Genomic DNA, 17,500 nt, shown 5'->3' on the forward strand with positions numbered 1-17,500 from the left:
GTGATCCCCTCTTGTTTGAGGTACTTTTGTATGTGTTTAGTTACATTTAGTTCGCTTTATATAGTTTCTGTGTATACAGTTTCACCGCTGTTGGCGTTTTTGTTTCGTTTCCTCCCGTGTTTGTAGATATATTTCAGTTTTGGGGTCCCATGCCAGCTGTGCATGTGCATCAAATCATCAGAGAGATGAAGCATCGCGTTTGCGTAAAACGGGAAAAGTCGGATGTTGTTTTCCATAACAGAGTGAAAGTTCCCCCATTCTAACTCGTCTTTCTCTTTGGAGAGTTTCTTGATACCAGTAGCTAACAGACAGGCAAGCGATGAGCCGATATCAAGCGAGTTTCTTCCATTTGCTGGCAAAACCACAGGTAGCCCACACAAACAGTGTGTCTGTTTGTATGTTCGAAAAATAAAGAAATGTGTGGCAAATATTGAAGAGTCCTAACATCGTCAACCTACATTGAGAAATAACTATGTTAAAGCTCAAAATAAACGTTAACCTACCTCAGTTGTTGTGTATTGTCATTTCTGCGGCCATAAATGTCGAATTTGAGTGACTGTTACTACACGTTATAAGAAGGAGACAAGAGTGGAAAGCCGATTTTCACCCAGAAATTAGAATCACCCAGCTTTCAATTTGAACACCAGATAAGCTGAAAAGTTGATGCTTCTTCTCGTGCCATTCAATTGAAGCTCCATTCAAAATCCAAGCGCTAAACCGCCAGGTAATTTTCGAGAAATGCAGGTTTTCAAGCAACCAACAACCGCGGCTGAGATTTCGTGGGACACCAAGCAACCGTCACGCTGTTTGCTCCACACTGATTGGATGTTGCTAAACAATGCATCCAATCAGTGTGGTTGTTGGTCGCTTGAAGAGCTGCATTTCTCGAAAATTACTTGGCAGTTAGCGCTTGGATTTTGAATGGATCTTCGATTGAATGGCACGAGAACAAGCGTCAACCTTTCAGTTTATCTGGTGTTCGATTTGAAAGCCGGCGATTCTAATTTCTGGATGAAAATCGGCTTGGCACTGGAGTGGTCGAAAATGAGCTTTCCACCCTTGTCTCCTTCTTATAACGTGTAGTAACAGTCAATGGAAAGCCCACCAAATCGCTCAAATTCGCCATTTTCAGCCACAGAAATGACAATACACAACAACTGAGGTAGGTTTACGTTTATTTTGAGCTTTAACATAGTCATTTCTTGATGTACCGTAGTTATTCGGTTATAAGGCGCACGGTTTTTTCAAGAAAAATCTGTCTTTTAGTGGCAAGTTAGTGCTAAAATTGGGGTGTGTCTTATAGCCAAGTATTTTCGCACAACAAAATCTTAAGATCACAATTTGAGAAGAACTTCCAGTTTAAACAACACAAGAAAAGGACACTCGTTGTCTATTTAAAAAGAATAGTGCTTTTAGAGACCTATAGAACACTAAACGACTTGAAGAGACGGAAATTTGCATACGTGCTTAACCCTTTCACCCCCGTGGGGTTCCCCACTGACGAGTAAAATCGTCTGGCGTTAGAGTAAAATCTATAAGTGGCACTCTTGGGAGTGAAAGGGTTAAGAGCACATGCTCAGTAACATGATACCCCATGATAACAATGCAATCGTTCAAACCTTGTTTCGAATTCCCAGAATCGTGTTTGTTGCTCGCATGAAAAGTTTCTTCTCAGAACAAACAGTGTGGAGATAAAACATACCTTCTTCGTTCATTCACCCTTTCTTGTACACTGAAATTTGCATCCTTGGTGGCGTGTTGATATTCAGCTGTCAAACACCTTTGAATATGACTTTCAGTGGGAGTTTTCGCGTAATTTTCAGTTTGAGAACTTAGCTTCATTAAATTGCTAAGTTTGGGGTGCGTCTTATAACCGAGTGCGCCTTATAGGGCGATATTAGGACTCTTCATTATTTCCCACACATTTCTTTGTTTTTCGAACAAGGTGTTTGGGCCCCCTGTGGAAAAACGCAAATTTTAGTTCAACGTTTTCCGTAAACAATGCTAAATCTCTCTAATGTGTGAAAGGAATTACCGAATCGAGCTAGTTGGGCTTTGTACTCATGGATAAGTTAAAAAAATAAATGAGGCTTACCTGTAAGGTGAAGTTTGATTAGAATTCTATGAGTCATTTCAGTTCTATGAGAGATTTTGAATTGCCACGCAAGTTTACTTACAGTATGAGATTATTGATTTTGAAAACCTAATTACAAAGTACTAAGTACAAGTACGTACACAACTCGCATTTAGCAAAGGCTCACCAAGGCGAGTTGTACCCACATAATGTAAAGTGAACAGTCACTTGTGATGGGTTAAAAGAGTGAGGACGTGACTCCTACAGTACTGTGCAAAAAGAATGCAAACAAATTTCGCGCTCCTCGCTACTTTTCAGGGAAATATAACGGAATTTCAGGCGAAATGAATTTTTGTGCGAACTTCGTCGAATTTTCGAAATGCCTGTTGTTTCAGTCAAAGCAAAAATTCGCGTAACTTTTGCAACAGCCGCACAAATTTGCGAGCGAAATTTCGTTGTGACATAGCGAAATTTCGAGTGCTTATCAAAAGTTCGCAGTGAGCATTTGCCTGGGAATTTGCGAAAGCCGATTCTCGTAAGCGACCAAAATTATAAACAGTAGGGGGTAGTGGCTTACGAGAGCTTTCAGCAAAAGTCTCTGGGATTTTTAAATTATTATTGATGGTACAAAAGATAAAGTTCGGGAATGCACCTATTAAAAACTGGAAACTTCTTTCTTCGTTTACAGGAATGGTTGCTTATGAGACCTTTCAATTAGAGTTGAAGTGACATTTTAAACGGGGTTTTTACTTTGGTGGTACAATGATTCAATTCCTCGCAATTTTTTTTCTGCAACTTTTTCAGGTGTTGCGTCGCCAGTTCAAGGGTTGCTACACTTGCGATTTTCATTGCGTGCTGGTGATGCAAGAAAATTTGAAAAACTTGCATCACTGATGCAAGCAAAACATCGCTGGTGTAGCTGCGGATTAAAACTTTCACACGCTCATTATTTATTACCCTCCTACACTGTACAATAATCTCAATTTCTTGACTAATTTGTTGAATAGTAAGCGATTTTATTTTTTCCTTGCGTGATACTTGTGTGACTTGAAAACTGAGAATTGGGCCTTAGGGCATGTAATCAAATCCAAAATGCCGTCGGTCAACAGTGACAATTCGAATGCATTTTTTGACTTTACTGGTGCCTTAGACATCAATTATGGCAGTTTCTGAACCAGATTTCAACCTAGAGGTTAACACCACTGACCAGGACTTGGCAGGAGTGAGTGATAAGACAGCTTAATCATTTATCTAAGTGGACATAAAGGACTTGATGCAAGAAGAAAAGTGAACTTGTTAACATCGTAGTTAAGTGTGACTTCTTCTAATCGATCAAAACCATAAGGGCATTGCACTGTTATTACATGTTTTAATTGAAAAAGTGTCAATTGAGTAAAGGAAAGGAAATCGCTTGTAATGCTTGTCTACAGTCGTGCATTTCAGCACATACGAACTCCAACTGAAATTTCGTTGTTAGATTACATGTAGCAAATTTTCGTCCTGCGCTTGAACTGTCATGCGTTTCACTGAAATTTCGAAATTTCGGCCAAAAAATCACACTTCTTTCCCCGAAATTTCGGCTAAATTTCGAATGAACAATAACCGAAATTTGTCCAAATTCGTTTGCATTTTTTTGCACAGTACTGTACGTTCCTGACCAATGACTCAGAGAATTCTAATCAAGCTTCACCTTACAGGTAAGCCTCGTTTAATTTTTTAAATTCTATTTTTCATTGGTCTACGTCACTACAAAGTCACGTGAGACTTTAAGCATAACATTTTATTGAGAAACTGGGATGCAACTTGTTCCCCAACATTCTCATTACAACTTAAGGCTTTGTTGTAAACTTCTGAAAAGTAGACTCTCTGGCCCATCCCGCAACCTTCATTATAGTGTACAATGACGGGACTAGTTGTTAGCTTAAGCTGCTGATGTAGATGCAGCACCATAAAACAGATACATTTATTTCTGATCTTGATAGAAAAATTTTTTTATCCATCTACCAACTGAGTCCTTGTTAACTGATTTAAATGGTTGAACATTAACATAACAGTTCAATCCACAACTGATCCTCACCATTACATACACCTTCTGTTTTCTTACTTAAGGTATTGTTGAAGGCATCTTACAACACATACATGAAAGGCAATATCTGGAGAGTATGCTTTAAAAACCAGTGGTTCTTGGTGCTTTCCAGGATTAGATATTTTAAGTAATGTGGATATCTGAAAAAAATAAACATACTGTACCACTAATTTTAAGGCTGTGAATTGTGTGACAAACTTGTTCAGAACGTAACATGTTAACAATAACATGTCATGATGTGTGAGGTTAAGTTCTCTGAGATGGGAGAGGACAAAATGTGGAGCCCTACTCCATGGAGTACCCTATGGACTACCCAAATGGAGTACCCTAAAAATAGTATTTCAAATGAGTACTGTTGATCAATGTGTAAGCAGCATCTCAAATAGAGCTTACTTAAGCCTCAACACCCATTTTAAACAGCATTGTTCAACAGTATTTAAAGTGCCCCTGTGACCAAAAAATCAATTGATATTTTTCTTTGGATTTCAAAACTATGTTAACAAAACACTAAGTGACCCATGTTTTAAGCCTTGATTTCAAAAAGGCACCTCTTTATTTTAACTGTAATTTTCCAATTTAATGGTCCGCCATTACTAACATTATGTTCTTGAGAGAGCTGGATCAAGGAGAAAATGACGTCAAAGGCTCACTAGTTTAAGAATGCAATACGTATGTATGACGCAGAATTAATATGCAGCACGGGGGTTTTGGGCTGTCAGACTTTTAAACTCGTGCTTTGCATATATAATAAGCTGCGTTCACACGCTGAAATTTTAAGCAAGTGAGCCTCTAGCGTCACTTTTCGCTGGATCCAACCGTCTGAGGTCCAATCGGTCACTTTTGAACGTGAGCAATGGCGGACCGTGAAATCCTAAACTTACACTCAAAGTAAACGGCCTTTGGATAAAAATCAAAGCTCAAAATTTTGCCAGAGGGTGTTAAGCAAACACACTTTCAAAATCTGAAGGAAAAAAGGAAGTGGTTTTTTTTGTCACAGGGGCACTTTAGTCTAAGCACGCATTTTAAAAAGGTTAGCTTACATGAAGTAATAGGCCATCACAACAATAATCGAAAGCTAACCTTTTTAAAATGGGGTGCTTAGACTTAAATACTGTTGAACAATGCTGTTTAAAATGGGTGTTGAGGCTTAAGTAAGCACTATTTGAGATGCTGCTTACACATGGATCAACAGTATGCATTCAAAATAGTATTTTTAGGGTACTCCATTTGGGTACTCCATGGAGTAGGGCTCCGCGTTTTGTCCTCTCCCCCTTGAGACTCATTTCTTCGTTACCACTCTGTGATTCTATGCACTGTGGCACATCATCAGTGTTTCATATCTGTTGATAACAAGTCAATGTGGGCCTTGACTTGAATAAAGCTTTTGAGAATCTTGTTACTAGAGGGTCGTGACAAAATTAATGAGTGTCCTCCTGGTAGCAAAACCACAGTGGAGAGAGCACTCCTTGCAGTGTTAATGGCACTATTTGAACATCCATCCTTGTACAGTGTATAAAGAAAAATCAATACCATTTGCTTCAGTAGCTGAAATGGGATTAACTTCAAACCCCGACAAGTAGCACGTAAGGAGCTAGAGTTGTTTGTGAAGTGGGTGCAGTATTCTGCATGTGCAGGTAAAAACAATGTTTGAGCCTTCCTGGGTAAGAATAGAGGAAAAATCAGTTAACATGGACATGAACCAAGGGTGAGTTGGCCAGTTGGAAACAAGTAGTATGCCTTCCTCATTGTATATTTATGGAAGACTCCTTGAATAATACCGAAAGGTGGGAATGAAAGAATTCTTTCCATGAGATGTCAAAATCATTGACTGCAAAGGATCAGGACTACAGGAAACATTTCTCAATCTGAAAATTATGTCTAGAGGCAAATAGATTGATATTCAGCTAAATTCAAAATCAGTTAATAATATCCATGTAGAGGGATTTATCTAGAGACCTCTCTGTCTCCTTCCTTGATAACATGGATTCTTTATCAGCTTCAGTATTAGAGTTCCCAGGAATATTATGTAACTTGGGGCCAAACTTTGTACTAGATACACCATTCCCATATCTCCTTGCAGACCTTCAGTATTGTTCGCAATGGAATGACAGGTGCAACATCTGTGGTGTTATCAACCATGAGGTTAATATGCTTTCCTCATAGTTGGTCAGAAAATGACTTAAATGCAAACAGGGCAGCAAGTATTTCCAAATAATAATAATTATCATGCTTATCTTCTTTTGGGGGCCAGTTCCTCTCTGTTGAGTGACCATCAACACATGCTCCCCAACCAATCAGAGATGCATCTATGGTCACTGTTACTTGGGTTTCCCCATGATTAATTACATTCTGTTCCCCGGCAAGTTTATGTTCCACCAGTTTATGTCTGATATGACCTCAGTTGAGATGATCATACACTGTACATGTAGATCAATTAAAGTTCCCTTTGTTTATAATTTCAAAGCTAGGAATTTCTCCATTTCAAGTGTTTGACAATGCAGAGGCCCATACACAACCCCACTGAAACTGGAAGCAATAGGACCCAGGACTGCTGCTGCTCCCCTTAGTGAATGGGTCCAGGGTTTTAATAGCTGTAGACAAGCATCCTTTAAATGTTGAATCCCATATGGTGTCAGTGTGATGTTGGACAATTGGATTGGGGCTTGTAGTTATGCCCCTTGTTGGTAGCTGAGCTACTTGCTGTACCACTGATCTTATTTGAAGTTGGGTGTAATTCGTCCCCAAATAACAGCTAGGTCATTGGGACGCACGTAATGTGGCGTCATCCTTGTTCAGGTTTGGTTTTATGGTATCCCTTCGTTTCCATGATATTTCAAAACTGATATGACCCAACGGAGAAGTGGTGTCTGCATTTATTCTTATAAGCTCTTTCATGTCCGGGGATTTGTTCTCCCTGCAAGCTTTCAACAGTAAATTTGTTCAGGGTTTGTTGTACCCCTCGAAGTCCTTGAAAGCCCTGGAATTTAATTTTGGACTTCAAGGGTGCTTGAAAAATGGATTTGGAGGGAAACTACTTGAAAACTCCTTGAATTTTTGCTTGGGTTAAAATTGTTGAGATTACACCATGCTAACTTAAAGAAACATTTCAAAAATTGAGCCTAAATTTGATTATTGGGGAAAGATGAAATGAAAAAATAAAATGTCCGTGCATGCACTTAACTCGCAGGACGTGGGAAAGAAAACACTGCAACACAATGTATGGCATAGAAATCTTCCTACAAAGATTCCTTAAAAACTCAATTTCTTGGTCTTGAAAAGTCCTTGAATACTCCTGGAATTTTATATACAAAATCCAGCACGAACTTGTTTGTTGTTTTTGCACAAATGTATGTAAATGTATATGCCACCTTGGTCACAGTGGACTGTAGGGATGACAGCTTGAGGTCTTTGCCTTGTACGTCTACTGTAGCGACATGATCAAGTCGTTTTCAGATCTCAGGGTTTACTCTTGTTATCAGTTTGTTGCAGTTTCTAGGCCTAAGGTATTTTCCAGATAATTTTCAGCTGTTCTTCGTTCAGTTTGTTTAACCAGCGAGAGTGGATAATCTTTGCAAGACTGTCAGCTATTGTTGGGTCAGTGTTTTCCTCACTCACCATGCATTAGCTTTGCTATTTCATCTAGGAGAGGGTCACTTTCATCGAGCTTGTGCTTTTCACTACAGTGGCCCAGCAGTTTTTCAAGATCTGAATTCATGCTTTCTTTGGCAGATTCTGCTGTTTTGGGGTCCTACGTTTCCCCTAAACAACTGACGCCTTGCCAAGGAGCGATTTGCTCATGGTGGCCATCCGATCTCGTTCATTGAAGCTAAAAGAGCCATTAGCTCGTTGCACTGGGATGGGGGCCATATTTTTTCCTGATTCAGGATTTCCCTCTTTATCTTCCCTCAAAAGGGTGTCTTCTTTTTTTTCCATATACCGGTAGGCTGCCATATGGTAGAGAGAATACGAAAATATCTTCGTAATTCAAGACTTCGACTTGAAGTTCTTAAAAACGATGCTCAACTGCAAGCTCTCACATGACTTCATAGTGGTGTAGACCTATGACAAAATAGAATTGTGAAATGTTGGCAAGTGAACCAACCATAAAATACAAGACTTATGTTTTGCCTCAATCTTTGCTTTTTAAGCTTATAATTTTGCTCGCTCTGCATTGCACTTTTCAGATGAGCTTATTATTCCCTGCTGAACCCTAAGGAAATACTCCAGCTGTCGCTGATATTAAAATTTTTGGGCCTTACGCAAAACTGCATTTTGTTGTAAAGTAATCTGGAGGTTGTATTTTATTTTGCAGTTGAAATGTTGGGAAAAAGTGTGTCAGTCTTCAGCTAGGAAAACCAGGCATAAAGATATCAGGTTGGGAAATTCCTGTCAAGGTGAGTTGAACCCTTAGTTATGGCCACCATGAACTAAAATGCCAATATAGTTTTTATTTATTTTGATTAATTTTTGTTACTGAGTTGCCATATGGCAATCCAGTCAGAAAACAAGTTTTTCCCTGTGGGGAAAAGTGTTTCCTGTCACTCCCCTGCTAAGTCTTCTGCTCGTATTTTGCCAGGTTTCAGGGGGTAGTAGAAATGCTTAGATTTCTCTTGTGGACACAGTAGAATGTTTAATTACATTGTAATCTTCGGATTTCCAATTGAACCCAAAATCCGACAATGGATTTTGCCGCAGATTCACTAATTGGAAATCCATGGCGGGTAAGGGTTTCAATTATTAAGGAAATCTGTTGCGAAATCCGTTTTTTGATTTTGCGTTCCATTGGAAATCCGGATTTCCCAATCGAAAGCACCCTGACATTCTTCCCCGTAGTTCATTTAGTCAACTCAAGGTGATCATGTGCACCGTTCTGGTTGCCGTGCATGTGATCAATTTATGCCTTTTGACAGAACATTATGACCTTCCCCTTCATTCACAGAAGTTGTAGTGGTTTTATGATTGATTGTCATTAATGTTTCGATGAGAATTCGATTCAGAGTTATCCATAAAAACTGCTATTTGTTCTTCATCTGTCTTTTGGCTTTAACGGTACTTTTACACAGTACATAAAGTCACAAATATTTTTTGACCTGGCATCAAATTAGACTGAAAAGAAGAGGAATTATGAAGTGGAAACAACATCTTCAGTCCTTCCTTAGTGTATGCTTAGTGCAACTGCAAGACATGCATGACATGCAGGAAAATGTCTGTCACAGCAATTTGCAGTTATTTTTTTTGCAGACTATTTAAAGAAGAAGCAAGTGAGTTTTACTCAAGAGCATGTTTTATCTTTGCACTGAATTTATTACCAAAGCTTAAAAAACTAAAAGACTTTAAAATGGGACAGGACATTACAAAATAATTTAATGTGTGAGCCAAAAGGCCTCTGCTGGCATGACCTCTGGGTGACCCCTCAAATGGTCTTAATTTTTTCAAGTGCGGGGTCATTAACTGGAATGCTGCAGTTCAATACCACCCAGGTCAGTGCCTTCTGCTTGTGTGTTACACGTACCACAGGCAACTCAGTGTATGCTCATGGAGTGTCTAGTTGTTTATAACAAAGTCCACACCTCCAGCATTTGTAACACTTGGCAATGAAGTAAACTCATACCCTGGCCGACTCTTAGCTTAATCTCAGTAAGTCCCACTATCGACAAAGGAAAATACAGATTAGACAACATACAGTACCGTTCAAATGTAAGTTGACAGTCCCTTGAAGCTCGATCTGCGAAACTCTATTCTCGATCCTCGATTCTCGAAAACCTCGAGGATCGAGGCTTGAGTCGAGTTTCGAGACATTTTCGAGACAATTTTCGAGACTGTCGAGTGGAGAAAACAAAGGAGTTTTCATGTGATTAATTTTTCACGTGTCTCTTCCTGTCTACTTTATACGGCTTTTATTTTATCTTACTGTTGGTTTCCAGCATTTTTTTTTTTTGCTTTTGATTATGCGCATTCTCATTTGCATACCCTTTGATGACATGGCGGTTTGTCATTAAGTGTTGGCCCGACTTCCGAAATTTCGGAGTGAAACAACAATTACAGAGTCATGTGGTTTTTAAGTCAAGTATTTGTTGCTTCACGTTTGAAGCACACTCTATGTTGGCATTTTCGCGTTCGCTTAAGTTGGCGCCGTTGTCAGTTTTGCGCGAATTAATTGTATCTTGTCTGGAGTAAATTGCTAGCAGCGAGGAGTCTTTGTTACCGGTACGTTCGCTATTTCAGAATACTCAAATGCATCTGAACTTAGTTGACATCAGTACAAGAAGCAGTTGGAGATAAATTAAAATTTTTGTATCGCATAGTATCCTGTAAATATTTTTAAGTTCAAGTTTGTTTACAGGAAAATATCGGGGATGTGTGTGCAGAGATACCGGTTTGAGATGCGCGGCAAGTCGTGTCTGTGGCAGCATTTCAAAGCTGTGTAAGAATAATAAAGAAGTTGTGATAAATCAACATCAACCTCCTCCAATCAGTGCATTTGAGCAACACCAAATCGCACTCGAAAAAGAAAGAGAAAGTGTTCAGGTAAACTTTGTTTCGTTTGCAATAGGGACATGGTCTGCTTGAACTTACCACCATGACAGAGTGATGATAATCATAGTTTTTATTTCAAGGGTGCGCCTTCTTGAATTGTGACCTTTGATTTGTTTCTCGACTATTTTAACCCATTGACTCCCAGGGGTTCCCCATTGATGAGTAAAATCGTCTGGGGTAAGACAATTTGAAAATGACTCAAAATATTATACGCCCTCACAGCATTTCAGATGCCAAGTCTTCCTCTGGAAAGCAAAGTCGAATGTATGTACCTGGTACCCTTTTTTGGCAGACATTCATTGAATCGCTGAGTAACAGTCAGCGCGACCGGCTTCTGCTGGATGTCTTGTGCAATGGTCAGGGAAGTCTGGATTATGCCAAGCAGCTGGTAGCTAACAGCGAAGACCCTGATCCAGATAGACCAGCAAATACAAATTGTCCCAACTCGTGCATATGTAATGTTTGCGTGGATATGGGCAATGAGGAAGAAAACAAATGCTGTAAGAATAAGTCCTGTGTCACCTCCTACGAGTTGTTCAGAAACATTGTTTTGGACAGGGAGGTGTTGACAGTAGCCAATAGCTATACGAGCATGATGTGATATCAGAGCGGAAAATGCAGATTATGAGATGAACAGTTTTCGAAAGGCTGCTACTATGGAAATATGGCGCCAAATTAGGGAAAGGCAACTGAAGAGTTTGTCCATCCTGTGTGGTGAGACTTGTGCGGCAGACATACCCTGCTCTAGATGGGCAATGCATGGGTTTCAGAAGACACTTCAAATGTGTTTCCCTTGTTCCTTAAACATGCAGGTTTAGAGCTGAATCCCACCTGTGTACCTACATGTATTGCCCGACTGCAGTGCAATTTAACCCCATCCCTCAAGTTAGTATGCCTGGGATTCTGATGAACAAATGCACTGAAAACTAGACTGAGATTGTACTTGTATGTCTAGAAAGTTTCAGCCCTGTAAGCTCAAACTGGGTCCAGGCAAGAAACTGATAGATGTTGAAAATTACCATGATTATAATAATTGGTTTCTACATATAAATCAATTACCAAAACTGTGTTTGATGATTCTATAGATGCATGGTTTATGTGTTTCACATCGTTATTACCAGTAGGTCCAGTGCCCAGGCTTCTGTTATGCAAGGAGCACATAAATTATAGGCAAGACAATTTATCTTGAAATTGTTTTTCTTCAGTTTTGTTTTGTTTATTATTACTGTGTATTAAAAAAACAACAACAAATCTTCGTACAAAATCTAGAGCCCAGACCTCCCCTGCTCTTTATCAGCAGCTGGGCTGGTTCGTCCACAACCAGGCGATCTGAAAAAAATTAATTTTTAAATCCCATTTCCAGTGCATTACTGCGTATAGGTCCTGTATGTACATCATTACATTACCAATGTGTGCCAGTACATGCCACATTTCACTTAGTGTCCAAATGACAAGCAAACTACTGAAGTTTTCTTTTGTTTTCGGTTGTGTTGATCAAGCTGTACTATTATTAACATAAAGACGAAACTACGTATTATTGAAAATGGCACCAATGAAATACTTCCTGGCAATTATTTTATCATGATTGACTATGGTGTAGAGACCATTCACTTGTTTTTACATGACACTATCATGTAGTTCCAGAAAATATTCATATCTTCCCATGGAATGGATTCATATAAGTCCGGAGACCTCTGCCCACCCTTCTGGGCATTCCAAAAAAATTAGTAAGATGTGGTCTTGAGATCCCCCTCATTCCATGGAGATTTTCTGGAACTACAAACTATCTGTGTGTTACTAGCCTTTTACTAATTGTATAATTTAACACTCCTTACAACTGCTCAACACAGCAGTTACATGATTTTTAACTGGATGTTGTAAAATCCAAACCAAAGTAATTATCATAATTTATTATCACTGACTAAACCAATCTGAGAAAGTGATACAAAAGTGGTAAAAAAGTATAAAGCAAAACCAAATAGAAAAGTATAAAGCAAGCCAAAAACCAAAACCAAATGGAGTGCTAATTTAGGCTATGCAGAATTTCTTTGGGTGCAGTATACAAGATTACTATCACAGCCTTCTTACTAAAACGGGAAAGTCTAGCCTCCACTAAATCCTTTGTGCAGGGGGCCTCTTTTATCGCAATAGTGGGTGCTAGTTGCTTTGGATGGCTTGCTGGTAATGTTGCGGGTCTGACTATTGATTGCTTGTCTTTGGTCCTCCTTTCAAGGAACTTGGCAGCTAGCAGTGGCCAGTGTGGGTAACATTTCGGTTCCTTCAGTGGCTCTGCTTTCCAGTTCCTCGACCTTTTGCTGTACTGTTTTTTGTACCGCACTTGGCTAGTCGAGTCTTTTATCATCACGGAACAGATGGAAATTCTGGGCAAGTGCTGCCAGCAAAATTCATGTGATAAAAACATCATAGCTGTAATATGAAAAAAAATAGACCACTGGTTGTGGGCTCAATTATAAGCCAGAATGGATGGGATCAGTGTGACATGAAACAGTCTATACTATGTAAAGAATACTAGTTTAAAAAATTGTCAGTTTGAGTGGTTACTGTCCTGTGACAGCCTAAAATGACATTCATGTACAGGGCTCTATTTTATTGGGTTTTACAACACTTGACTACAGTGAACCAGTGGGCCTCCAGCATCACGATTTGAAATTGGAATGCCAAATACAATTCCACGCGCATTTCTGAACCTTACCCTTATACATGTACAGGAATCACATTGAGAGAAGTTTCAGTTGTCTGTACACGGTCTCCTAAATTATTTAACTAATTTACCTGAATGCTATTCTCTTTGATGCTTACTTCAACATCAATGAATTGAAGTTTTCTAGCTTGCTGGTGTGCCTGCAAGTTGCGAGATTATGGAAGAAAGATAAGAATTTAATAGCTTCATTTCACACGAGGAGGGGTGGGAAGAAGGATGTGGATGTTGTACCTCTTTGGAAACTGAAAATAATTATGAAATCATGCTATACATTATTTCCTGTAGTCCTCTACAATGGATGAAAAATGCATTTTGGGAATGACCTTCACTGTCAGGCTATTATGTTGTGTTTCACAGGTGTCTGATCACTTGTGACTTAACATACCTGAATTTCACATAAAATGCCAATCTTTTCAACCAAGTGCGATCTGCAACAATGTGGCTTTGAATCCATTTCAAGGAAAGCCTTTCCATTTTCTGCATTCGCCATCTGCCCACTCATGTTCTCCACACACGTGACGTATTATACCAAGCCACATGTCCTAAAAACCGTTACATTAGTTTCATGAACTGTGAAATAAGCACTGTTATTTTCATGTTTCTGGCTGAAAGCCTGCTTTAGACTCCCACACTAATTTACTTGCTTAGGCACTCACATGGTAAATATGTAAACCAGTAATAAGAATTTATTTAATTATACTGATATATGATACTGTACATTGCATAGTGACATACTGATATTTCTACCATGTTTTCAAGAAAAGTTTTTGTTTTTCAAGCAAACAAATTTGAAACAGGAAATGTGGAGATGATATTAACTGCAGGAATACAAAAATTAATGACTGTACATTTGTCCACTAAATCGCAGCATTTATTGTATTTTTTTACCAGAAGTCTGTTCATCCCCATCACACTGCTCAGCACAGTGCCAGAAATGGTTCCTGATTGGCTCTTTCCATTCCTCAACAGCTTCACATTCTCTAACTCTTGAAGCCTGCCAACCAAACACCAAACATGAAACGAAAGGATTTTATAGTAGTGAAAATGCTAAAACTACAGGATGGAAATGGACCCCAAATTGAAAATTTCTGGTAGTTTTTTTTCATGTTTTTGCTCTTGCATCACAGATATGAAAACATCCACTATTAGGTAAATTTCCAAGTTGTGCTCATCCAAGAATGCATTGTTGAAAGTCTAATTGTAATTCAAATTTCTAAATTCACTCAATCCCCTAAGCCCTAAGCGTATTGAGGGCCTGGTGTTTGCAACAACAGGGCTATTGTTCAGATACACTGACTGAAAAACAAACACATGACCTTGAACGAACACTGGCATCTGGAAATTTTCAATCACAGCACAGCAACCAATACTAGTGAATATTTACGTATATTAAAAGCAGATTCATCACCCATTTTCTCAGTAAAATATCATACGCAATATAATGTACTTACTGCACTCAGTTTGGCTGTCAATTTGCACGACTTGTGCCAGATGTCTAGGGAGTGGAATAGACCCTCAAGATGGATGGTGTTTTGCTCTAAAAATGGCATACAGGCCTTGTTAAAATTACCATTTTATTCCCAGAGCATAAATACTGGGTATGTGCTTAACACAGCTGTTACGATTCCTCTGGCATTTGCAACAGACCAAATTATGATATAAGTTTGCAAAGGCGAATGCAAAATGGCTAAAATGTCAAATAGTGAATGTACAGGGGCATAACTAGGATGCCCCTAAGCGATCCTTCCCGGGGGTATCAAGGTTGCTGCCTAACAGTCCCCCGGTTGCCTGGGGCACCTTATTTGCAAGCATGGGCGACCAAATTTCTGAACAAGTAGCCCGAACGTGCGCCTTGCTTGATTCATCCTCACTTTTGTAAATATGATCCCAGCTGGACTTAATTGATTCTGGGCTTTTGAAAAAATGACTTGGGCTACTAACCTCTTATGTTGGAAGCCTGAAGGACTCCCCGAAAATTTTCTTAGTCAGCAGCCTTGGGGTATGCCCATATCACATCAGATCAATGGGGTAGGATGCCCTCAACGAAAGATCCTAGCTATGCCCTCAAGTTATACACATGATGAACATGTAGGCAGAGAGGCGCAATATCGAGCAATGTCCATTGACTACTTTAGATGAGCATGCTATCAACTTCAGTCTGAGAGTCCTCTGGCTCACTGTCTAAGTAATGGCTAAACACTGCACTCAGCGTTGCACTGTGGTCAACAGTGAATGTACAGGGGCATAACTAGGGTGCTCCTAAGCCACCCTTCCAGGGGGTATCAAGGTTGCTGCCTAACAGTCGCCCGGTCGCCAGGGCACCTTATTTGCGAGCATGGGCGACCAATTTCTGAACAAGTAGCCTGAACAGGCACCTTACTTGATTCATCCTCACTTTGGTAAATATGATCCCAGTTGGGATCGAAAGAGGATATTATTTGAATGCAGCTATAGATCCTGGCAATATTGCCACATGATACATGTACCACGTGCTATGACCTCCTCGATATAGAAGCCGGTAATACAAGAGGAAGATGGCTGAGAATCATCATCATCAGCTTCTTCTCCACACATCAGGAGGTGGCTGAAAATGAAGAGATCCAGGAAGCAAGATGCAGTTCATGCACTTACAAGGTTTCACTTGGAAGCTCAAGCAACAGCTCCTCTTCTCTTGGTTCATCCTCTGTGTCATATTCTGATGACATGTTACAGGCTACACTGTTACAGCTGAAAACAAAACCAATAATAAATAAAGTACCATGATATCGACCAATAAAAAGTGTGAATTAATTGACAATTGGTTCATGCATCAGCTGTGCATTCATCAACATGTCTGAAGCATGCTGGAAGTTTGAAGCTTAATTGACCACTACCCCAATGGGACTTTTCAGGGCCAATGAAACCAAATGATGAAACAAATAATGCAAATGAACATAACATGGTTAAAAATCCCAACTGGCAGGAGGCAGGCCAGTTGGCTATTTACAAGCATGACTGAGGAGTTGAACTAGGTCTGCCGAGAAACAACTCCAGCTAAATGGTGAGAGCGGGAGTCAAACCCGTGAACTCGGCCACACTGCCTCCAAGAGCACAAAAGATGTGTGAGAGTTGCTCAAGGCACAGCCGGGGCCAACTCTAGCTCCTTGAGTGCTCTCCAAACTTCTTAAGTGCTTCATATCTTGATGAACGCACATCTGACGCATGAGCCAATTGTTTTATAACATTTTAAAACGGGCACTTTAACACCAACATCATTAGCATGCTCAATGGGAATATGAGGCATGCTCGTGCAACTGGAATTTGGCTACATGAATTTAGCAGCTATGTTATGAATGTAAATGCAAGACTTCTGAAGATAAGAAAATGTGGTCCCTTAAATTCAAACTTGTGCACTGAGTTCTCTGGAGTTCCAGTGAACTGTTTTCTAACCTGTTAACTTCAAAGGAATACTTTTCCTCATATTTTAGGTATTACTTGACACATGTTTACAGTAAGCCTGAAAATATACCCACCTGCATTCCACACTGCTGAAGGTACTTTCTGCCTCTGGATCTTCCATAGCCTCCATACGATTACCCTTCAGTGAATCAAATGAAGGATTCAGAGACACTGCCCTTTCCAGAGAGGTGGTGTGTTGTGCCAGCGAATTCCCCAAACTGGTTCCTGGAGAACTAGTGTCTTGCTGTGGAACCATTTATATCAACTTCCTTTGGAAATACAACAATACAAATATGACTAGTTAGGCCCCTAATAACCGACGTGTTTCAGATATTGGAAACTGTAATGGGATTACAAAAAAAAAATGATAAAAACGTTCGTACATGTACCTTTCACTGACAGTCTTTCCCTTTGGAACGGGTTACAACAGTGCTAGTTCCTCTCGGTGTTGAAACGAACAAGGGTCCCTTACCTGTGAATGGAATACACGAATGTTCATCAAAACACACTTACACCAATAAAATTTCCTAAATGCATAGCCAAGTGATACTACAAACTCATAAGCACTTAATGGAATCAGGCTATAAATGGCGGACGAATCCTGTGAACAAGCTTGTTTTCTTTGAGAAGATCTGCTCTCATC

The sequence above is a fragment of the Montipora capricornis genome, chromosome 9, assembly GCF_036669925.1.
Source record: "Montipora capricornis isolate CH-2021 chromosome 9, ASM3666992v2, whole genome shotgun sequence".
Lineage (NCBI taxonomy): Eukaryota > Metazoa > Cnidaria > Anthozoa > Scleractinia > Acroporidae > Montipora > Montipora capricornis.